This window comes from Astatotilapia calliptera, chromosome 5 (genome assembly GCF_900246225.1).
Source record: "Astatotilapia calliptera chromosome 5, fAstCal1.2, whole genome shotgun sequence".
Classification (NCBI taxonomy): domain Eukaryota; kingdom Metazoa; phylum Chordata; class Actinopteri; order Cichliformes; family Cichlidae; genus Astatotilapia; species Astatotilapia calliptera.
The window spans coordinates 6,325,567-6,334,637 of NC_039306.1; the positions used below are offsets into that span (position 1 = coordinate 6,325,567).

The following is a 9,071-nucleotide window of genomic DNA, read 5'->3' on the forward strand; positions in this document are numbered from 1 at the left end:
ATCAAATAAAGTGGAAAAAAAACCTCATATTTCCTCAAACAGCTACGTACCTACTGGCTTTTTAAAAAACCTGACTTGTTTTAAATACACTGTATCACATAACTGTCTTGAAGCGTGGGTGATATTATTGGATAATAACCTCTGTCTTGAGGACTGCACATCTGTCATTGCTAATTCAGCAGTTGAGAAATATGTGCCTTACGTCTGTTGGTGCAATGGGACAACATGAAGTGGCATGTGGTTAACTTGAATTTCCATATAACGTTTTGCTCATCCATATGGAGCGTATTTAGACTTTGATCATCCATATATCATCCTGTTTTCAGGAAGCAAATTTAGTATGCTTTACTGTGTAAAGGGAATCCTTCTTTCTGAAAGAAGTGATTAGCTGAAGTGATCACTGGGGAGATTTAAAAGTGTACTGTGACCAGGTAGGCGATATCTAATTAACTAATATGACAGCCAGTTCAGTCCAGATGAAGAGCTCTGGTGTCACAGGTCGTGTTTATGGCCTAAGGTAAGGGTGGTGTGGATCTGACCCTAGAGAAGTTCCAGCATGGACCTTCCCTGTTGACCCCAACTGAAGGAAGAAAAAAGACAAAATAAAGCTGTAGTAATATTATGAATTTCATTGTGTTATTTTCTCATATATATTTTGTATTTTATTAATGCATTTAAACAAAAATGTTTAGGAGAGTGTGTTTTTGCTTTCCTCCATAGTTTATTTGCATTTTCCCAACTACAGTACTACACTGCTCATGTGCAATTAGCTTGTTGTTGATCCATTTGGGGATGTTACATTTTCATGTAATCCTATGGAAATTTGTTTGTTCATCACTTTTTAATGTATTTGCTATTGCACAGGGTATTGTTTGCAGTGAGATGGATGGATGGATGGATGGATGGATGGATGGATGGATGGATGGATGGATGGATGGATGGATAGATAGATAGATAGATAGATAGATAGATAGATAGATAGATAGATAGATAGATAGATAGAGGAAATTTCACAGGAGGAACTTGATACAAAAAAAGCAACTTCAAGAGATTGTCCTAAAGCTGTTTCTCTTGGGAAATTTTTAGTAAATCAGTTAAATTAGAGTTAAATATGTGTTTCTTGGTTGTCATGTTGTTGCCTATGTAACACTTTCAGTTCTGTCAAATCTCAGTCCCAACTCGCACTCAGGGACTTTGTTTTTTCCCCCCCCAAACAGGGAAATAAATGTCAAATGAAAAGTCTGGTTCTCCTCTTATGTGCAGTGTGTTCATTTATCTCCTGGGAGACAGAAACAAAGAACTATGTCTCAATATTCACCACCCTTTATTCTTTTTAGCTGTCACCCCATTTAACTTGTTAAGAGAGCGCTGATGGTTAAATGTTAGACAAGAGTCCCAGCTTTTTGACAGCTCTGTGGTGGCTGTAACTGCCTGTACTTGTCTCTCAGTGTGGCCTTGCTGCCCCTAAGCTTCCTGCGGATTGAAGGAACACATACTGTGCTAAGTGTGTATGCATTTATAGTGGTTTTCTCTTTATTCTAAGCTATTTTAAAAGTTTCGATTATGCAATTTTGCAGTCAGAATCTATGACAAATAAAGAGATTAAATGAGTTCACATGACTTAAAATCTTGGCACCAATTATGTGTCATCTAGATTGACTGCCAATGCGTGGCAGATGCTTTTTTACAGAGGGTGAATAAGTCAGTTTCTGTGTCTATAAAACTGTTTAATAAAAGTCAGAGTTTATACATGTGCCTGCTCAAGATTTATGGACAATGTGAAATATGGAAACAATCAGAACTCAACACAGTGATTCATTTTTAATAAAAACATCTTCCCACTGAGGCACACGTGATTGAATTTCATCTTTATTCTTACGAGTGGAAAAAGGCATCGATTTGCACATTAAACACATTAACACTATAGTCCATCCTTCTCTGCCAACCAATTGCGACAATGTGATCAGTTTCAGTAAAACCATGCATTCCCATGGCAGGCATACAGAAATCCATGCAGTTTGTGGGCAGCAACAGTCATGGTGGCAAAACATCCAAAAGCCACATTGCTGCACTGTGATGGTGGTACTGAAGATCTCCATAATTTCAATTCCTTGATCTATGCCCATCTGTGTATCTGGTGGCTTGCCTGCAGAGACTGTCTGTCATTTGTTCCGGCATGTCCCCTTAAAGTCTCTGTTACTCTCTGGGAAAGTGGACCACAGGAACTCCTGGGGGGATTGAAGTCCTTAATGCTGTTGTGAGTACATTTAGATCATTGGGGGTCAAAGAGAGCAAAATAGACAGGAAGAGTTGCATAGACAGAAACAGACACAGAAACATAGAAAATATTAAGCGGTAGAGAAAGGGGGTGGGCACAGGGGAGGTAGAAGAGGAATTTGAGTGAAAACACGTTTTTAGTATGAGCCTGAAATCCTTCTGAAGAAACAATAATTGGAAAAATATGAAGGGGAAATGGTGGATTTAACAATGAGAGCCTTTTTGTTCCTGTGTCACAAATGCAACTCTTTCAATCCCCCGAAGCTTGCATTTTTTTTCTTTTAAGAGTTGAATGCTAGTATTGTAGTGAAGGATAACTCACATTTTAGCTGAGTGCTCCAGTGTTGGTACAGTAATCCTGTTCTTTTGTTACATCACAAGATAAAATTGGCTGTGAAAAAATAAATCAATAAAAAGGTGTCAGTTATTGATGTGATGTTTTTAGGGTCATGTTTGAAGAATAAAGGTCACTAGCAAACTGTACATTTTTCTATAATTATTATAATGGCCTTTTCCCTGACAGGAAAAAAAACCTGTAGCACAGAGCTCACCTCCCCTGCGTAAGACCATGTTGTAAAATACAGTCATGCTTTCTTTTAAGAAGGCTCCTTCAATGACGTCCCCCCATTTATTGCTATTATTTCAGTCACAATGTCAAGGCTAGCTGATATTAACTTAAACCACTGTTCTTTCATGTTGTTATACTGGATGTCCGATTAGGTTGGAAGACTTCTTGTTTACAAAATGCACAATACTTTAGAGGAACAGCTGTTATTATCTCTACAGTTTATATTCTTTTTCGTATGGTTTTGTTCAGCAGTTATGATTTACTCACTCAGTTTGATTGAAACTCCCTGTAAGTGTTAGTTATTATGCCACTCTATAAAAACATGTCATGACCTCTCTGTCTTCACTTACCTCACTCTCCCCTTCGCTTATTTTTCACAAGACACTATGAATTATTTTTGCCAAAATTATCTGCAGTAGCGGTTCCAGCAGTGTCACTTTTTTGTTTTGTTTTGTTCTTCATATCAAACAGTTTGACCAGCCTTTTGCTTGACATCTGACACGCTGTGTCATTCAGCGCCAGCCTCTCTTCCCACAAAACCCATTCCTATTACAGCTGTAACACTGGCTTACAAACCAGGGGTCATTAAATGTGCAACCAAAGAGACACTTATGAGGTTGTAAAGCCACCTCGTTGTATTTGTCCTAATGGCTTCCAAATGGCCACAGTTTATCTGACTATGATTTTCAAATTAGTTTATTGAAAGTAAAGAGAGGCTTGGGCCTGTTGATCATGATGCTCTTTGTCTGCATCTGTAACATGCTCATTCATCTGCCCAAGGAAAGAAAGAGCTCCAACCACAAATGAAAGGAGCGAAAAAGTGAAAACTCTGGTTATAATTAGTTTTGTTATCACATTCAAACTTGTTTTGAATTAATGACACCCATTTTTTATTATATAGTGGGATTATAAAGAATATTTATGGGTGTTTTTCTTACCAATTTATCTTTGTTTATTCATTTCATACTTATTGTCACATTACATCCCCTTCCAATGATCTGCAGACATGAGAAAGAAGGAATAAAAACAGTGCCTTCTGGTGAGAAATTTTAATGAAAGTATGGGTGTTGCAGTTGAACTCAAAACACATCTCAGACTCATGTTTGTCCTTCCAGAATCAGTATCAAGTCATTTATCATAAACATATAAACTAAAAATGTATTTAAAAACAACAGACAGTGTGGAGTTACTCATCACAGGTAGAACAAAGAAGTAGAATTTCTCACCAAACCTATAAGGTCTCTTACTCAGAGGGCTAATTATACACTTATATTAGCAAATAGGTTTTTAGTAGACATGATACAAAATCCTGCTTCTGATTACATTAATTGACTTGAAAGAATTCCTGAACATTAACACAAACAGTCTCTTAAAGACCCAAGTCACACAAACCTTTTTCCCGTTCTTGGTGAAATGCACACATTTGGGCACACACAGGTGACCTCCCTGTGTTTCCACTGTGCAGTGCAGTATGTCAGATATGAGACTACAGGTGACAGGGTTAAACCTGCAGCTCCTGTCCTGGCTCCTCCTCTCTTGTATCCTTGAGGCAGAAAGGGCGGCTCAGCGCCGACTTATCCCGTGCCAAAGATTCGCACCGGCAATTTCAGCTGTCAGCGTGCTCATGAATCAACTAGCTAAGGCATAATTTCTCTAGAAGATTTATTGGAAACACACATGCCAAATTTTCATACTAAAGTAAATGGAAGAGTGCCGGAGGGGCTTGAGGTCCTAGCTGTAGAATTTGTGGGAAAATGAAGACGGGTAGAAAATAGGCTATGAGGCTACAGAAATGATTGAAAAGTGTAATTGTGTTGTTTTGGTATGGATGTCCTGGCAATGTTGCTCTAATTCCTATTTTTTATTAATAAGGAGAAAGGTGAAATACCACTGAAATACAGCTGATCTCATTATGATTCAAGGCAAGATGTTGTGATTAGTATTGTGTTAACTTGTAATCGTAGCTATGATTCCAAAAGTATATTTTAGACAATTCTGCTTCTTTGGGTTTTTGCCTCACAGAATCCAAAATAAATTAAGTGCATGCATGCAATGCCCGGTGCCCCCAAACAGACCGAAATCTTTAGATTAGGAGGAAGAGCACGTAACACCATCAAACTTTTTTGATGTCTTTTGTTACATTTTTACATCACTTTCTCAAATGTTCCCATCCACATGGACTGAAGCCAGTATTTCCTTTTAGCTGTACTTCTCTAACCTTCAGGCTACATCCACCATGACTCTAGATTGTTTCATTGTTATTGCCAGCTGGCTGTTGTGATGAAAAGTGATGCGCAGTCAAAATCTGATCTCCTTTTCACAGCCATAATTAGAGGAGGATGATTCACTGGATCTTTTCAAGAGAAACTAAAAATAACGTCAACATATTTCAGAGCAAATGTACGCCATAAAATGAGAGAACCTGAGAAAACACTGGCACACTAGCACAGCCTCTAATACAGCGAGCCGCAGCATAAATCATAACTGTGCACCTCTTGCACAGAAATTGGAGTGGCAGCCAATCAACCTCAAACTAGTCAGAACAGCTCCTGATCGCACCCAAAAGAAGGCCGTGTGTTAATGAGTTGCATTCTCTTTCACTTGTCAAATGTCCAAGTGCCCTGAAAAAATCTTAATGATCTGATTGTGCCACCTCTCAAAGTACTCTCCTGCTCTCACAAGTCTAATTAATCCATACTTCTAACATCTTACCTGTATTTCACTTGAATAATTAATTGCTGTCAGTGTAATAAACCTCAGTTGCACTCTTTTTAATGAAATGGGCTTGAATTGTTTCAAGCTGATTAACACAACATACATGTTAAAATTTTACTTTGCTTTGAGTAGCAAAAGACAACAAAACACACGGGCAAACAAACACACACACATACACACACAAACAAAACCAGTAACTCCATTAGCCTTTGGCCAATGTACTTAGGAGTATGACATTTAAGAGAGATCTAGAGAGACAGGCCTGTCTGGTCTCTCTTTTTGGCAACACTGGCTTCTCATTGTTTAGCAGGAGGCTATGGAATCTGACCCCTGTGGCTCTTTTGGAGTGAGCTAGACAAATGTTCATCCCTAAAGACTAGAAAGATGCAAATTTGCCAACGCTTCTTGACCCTGATAAACTTTCGGCCTCACACAAAGATAGATTAAAAATCAATTACCATACAATTAAAATAGAAAGTGTGAACCATAAAGCTTGAGAGAAGCAAGTTAAAATAGAAAAATAAAAGATAATGTGGGGTACCATATCAAGGAGGTTTTTGGGTGTAGCATGGCCTTTATGAATGATTTTATCTAACCATATCCAAAAACCAACAACTTCAGCGATCACTTATTAGGTGGTTGGAGAATGCATATTTTTTCCTACAAACTCTCCTGTTTCCAGTCTTTTCCTAATCATAACCAAAGAACTTTCTGTGCCCATACCTACTAAGAAAAAGCAGAATGTGGATGCACATGATTTCTTTGAGAAAGAGTTATAATATTCTGTAAGCCCATTACTAAAATATATATAGGAATACAAGAGGCCAGTTGTGGAGTTGAGTGATTTGCATTAGATTGGATTTGTTAGCTATGGTTGAAAACTGTTTTACTTTGTATCTTGTACCCATCCATCCATGCATCATTCTCTTTTGCTCATCCTTGTCAGGACCATACCTGGACAGGTTGCCACTCTGTCACAGAGAGACAAACAACCATTCACACTCGCATTCACACCTATGGGCATTTTTGAATTACAAATTATCCTAACCCCACTAACTACATGTCTTTGGACAGTGGGAGGAAGCCCATGAGAACCTACTCAAACACAGGGAGAACATGCAAACTCCACACAGAAAGGCCCCGGCCAGGTGGTGGAATCAAACTCGGGATCTTCTTGCTGTAAGACAACAGTGCTAATCACTGCACCACCATGATGCCAAAGAAAGGCTGTGAGCCATATATTAAAATCTTAAAAGTCTTTCTGGTATTATTTTTGTTCAAAAATTAGCAATATAACTTTTTTGTTGTGGTGTTAAATAATTGTATGTTGTTGTCAATGCTTTGGTCTGTTGAAAGCATGTAATGTTTTCAAAGCTGCTGTGTTCAGTCCAATTAAATCGAATTGATGTGAAGACAGTTCGGACAAAAACAACTGCACCAAGACCCTTTGGAGGAGTTGGTCTCAATGTGGTTCCAAATGAACTTCAGAGCAGTTTGTTTATGGTGTGAATGTGATCTGACCTCGATCTGAACCAACTACCGAGTGTACATTGAAGGTTTGAGCTAAAAAACTGCCCATAGCCAAGTAGTCTACTGTCCTGTAGACTAGGAAAGCTAGTTACTGTGTGGGCCAGCAACTAGCTGTGAAAATAACGTAAAAATCTCCATGTTCTCCCATCGTCCAGAACACAGCACTTTGTTCCTGTATTTAATTTTGTTGTTCCCCCCCCCCCCCCCCCAGACACATCTGATCAATAAGTGGACTAAATGTTCTCATGCGGTTTGTAGTGACGCATTTTGGTTTGCTTCAAGAGTTTACTTGGATTTTCTCTATGCGAAAAGAAACCAAAAAAAGTGACAAAGTACAAGTGATTCGGACTAAAGTAAATTAACTATAGGTGTGAAAACGCCCTATAAGTAGTTTAACACTGAGAAATAAATCCTGGAAAACATCACACATTTTCAGCACCAGAGGCGTCCACTTTAAGACTTCAGAGGGTATTGTTGTGGTTGCAGTCTGGCAATTGTACTCTTACCTCTGGCATCAACAAAGCATTTTCACCCAGAGAACTAATCCCCACTCAAGATTTCCTCTTTTTCAGGCCATTCTGAGTAAATCCTACAGATGGCTGTGTTTGAAAATTCCAGTATACCAGCGGTTTCTAAAATACTCAGACAAGCCAGTCCCACACCAACAACCATGTCAGATTTAAAATCACATAAATCACCTTTCTTCTCCATTCTGATGCTGTAGTTGAACTTTACAGTGTGTTTTGTTGACCATGTCTATGTGCCTAACTGCACTGAGTTACTGCCATGCTGATTAGATGTTTGTGCTAACAAGCAGTTGACAAGGTGTACTTATCAAAGTGGTCAGTGAGCATTGGTTCTATGTTTTGCATATTGGTGTGACAGGCAGTGCTTTGTTGAGTCACAATAGTCTTACTCAGCAGATCTTTGCTATTTCGCATTATTCTTAGTGTTTCACCTGATCACAGAGCGTCACTTTTCATGATTTCTTAAAGACTAATGACTAAACTGATGACTGAACATCTTAAAATGGCATGACTTTGTCTCTCCTTTTTGACATTTCAAGATATTCTACATCAAACATAAGAGACATGACACATGCCAGAGCCTCAACTCAGAATGACATTTCAAACCTGGCCTGCAGTGATTTGTCTGTAGGTTCATCATGGTCAATCACATGATGGATCTCTGCACTTCTGAAGCTCACATCAAAGAAGCTGAAAAAAAAAACCCCAAAACAACAAAAAAAACCGACATTAACATGCCACTATATCAATATCAACTTAGAAACTATAGTTTTAGTTCAAAACATCTCTGTCCTGTAATGTTTAACCCTCAGGTGTGTTGACGTTGTGTTAATAAAAATGTTCATCTTTATATAATAATAATATAGTAAGATAATTGCGATGGCTGCACTTACAGTCACACAGTGGTAATATCCACCATGTTAGTGTAGAGGCTTATACATAACATTACATTCACATTTTTCTTTCTTTAAATATAGGAATTAATTTACAGGACAATAAATAACTGGTTTGGTTTAGAATTCATTCATATACTCACATAACACTGCACTCAAAAATAAGTGCACACATTTTAGTTTGCACTGTTATGTATGATTTAATCTTTGTTTTCTGAGTTACCTTTGTTGCAGCTGCTCCAGTCCCTTGATTGAGGAGCCAAGAGGTGGAAAAGGGGTGGAGCGAGCTTTAAAGGAAGACTGCAAATTGGGTCATTCCATAACATACCACTTTTTTTATGTCCGATACCGATATCATAAATTTGGATATCGGCCGATACCGATATGAATCCGATATAGTGTATTTTTTAATCAATAAAACTGTTTTTTTTTAATATGTTGCTGCTTTTTGTATAAGTTCATACTCAAGTTTAAAAAAACCAAAAAAACCCACTAAAGCTATTCTGTTATACCTGTATGCAAAAAATGCACTGCACCCAAAATATTTCATAGTTCAGCAAT

General features: G+C 38.1%; 1 long non-coding RNA gene across 1 annotated transcript; it reads right to left on the minus strand.

Annotated features, from left to right (window-relative positions):
• Window positions 1-1,897: 1,897 nt before the first annotated feature.
• LOC113021640 (uncharacterized) lies at window positions 1,898-8,776 on the minus strand. Its single transcript, XR_003272332.1, has 4 exons — window positions 8,734-8,776; window positions 8,224-8,307; window positions 2,600-2,668; window positions 1,898-2,252 (listed from the first exon to the last, which is right to left on the minus strand). It is a non-coding gene; the product is annotated as an uncharacterized LOC113021640 (long non-coding RNA).
• Between the last annotated feature and the right edge of the window lie 295 nt (window positions 8,777-9,071).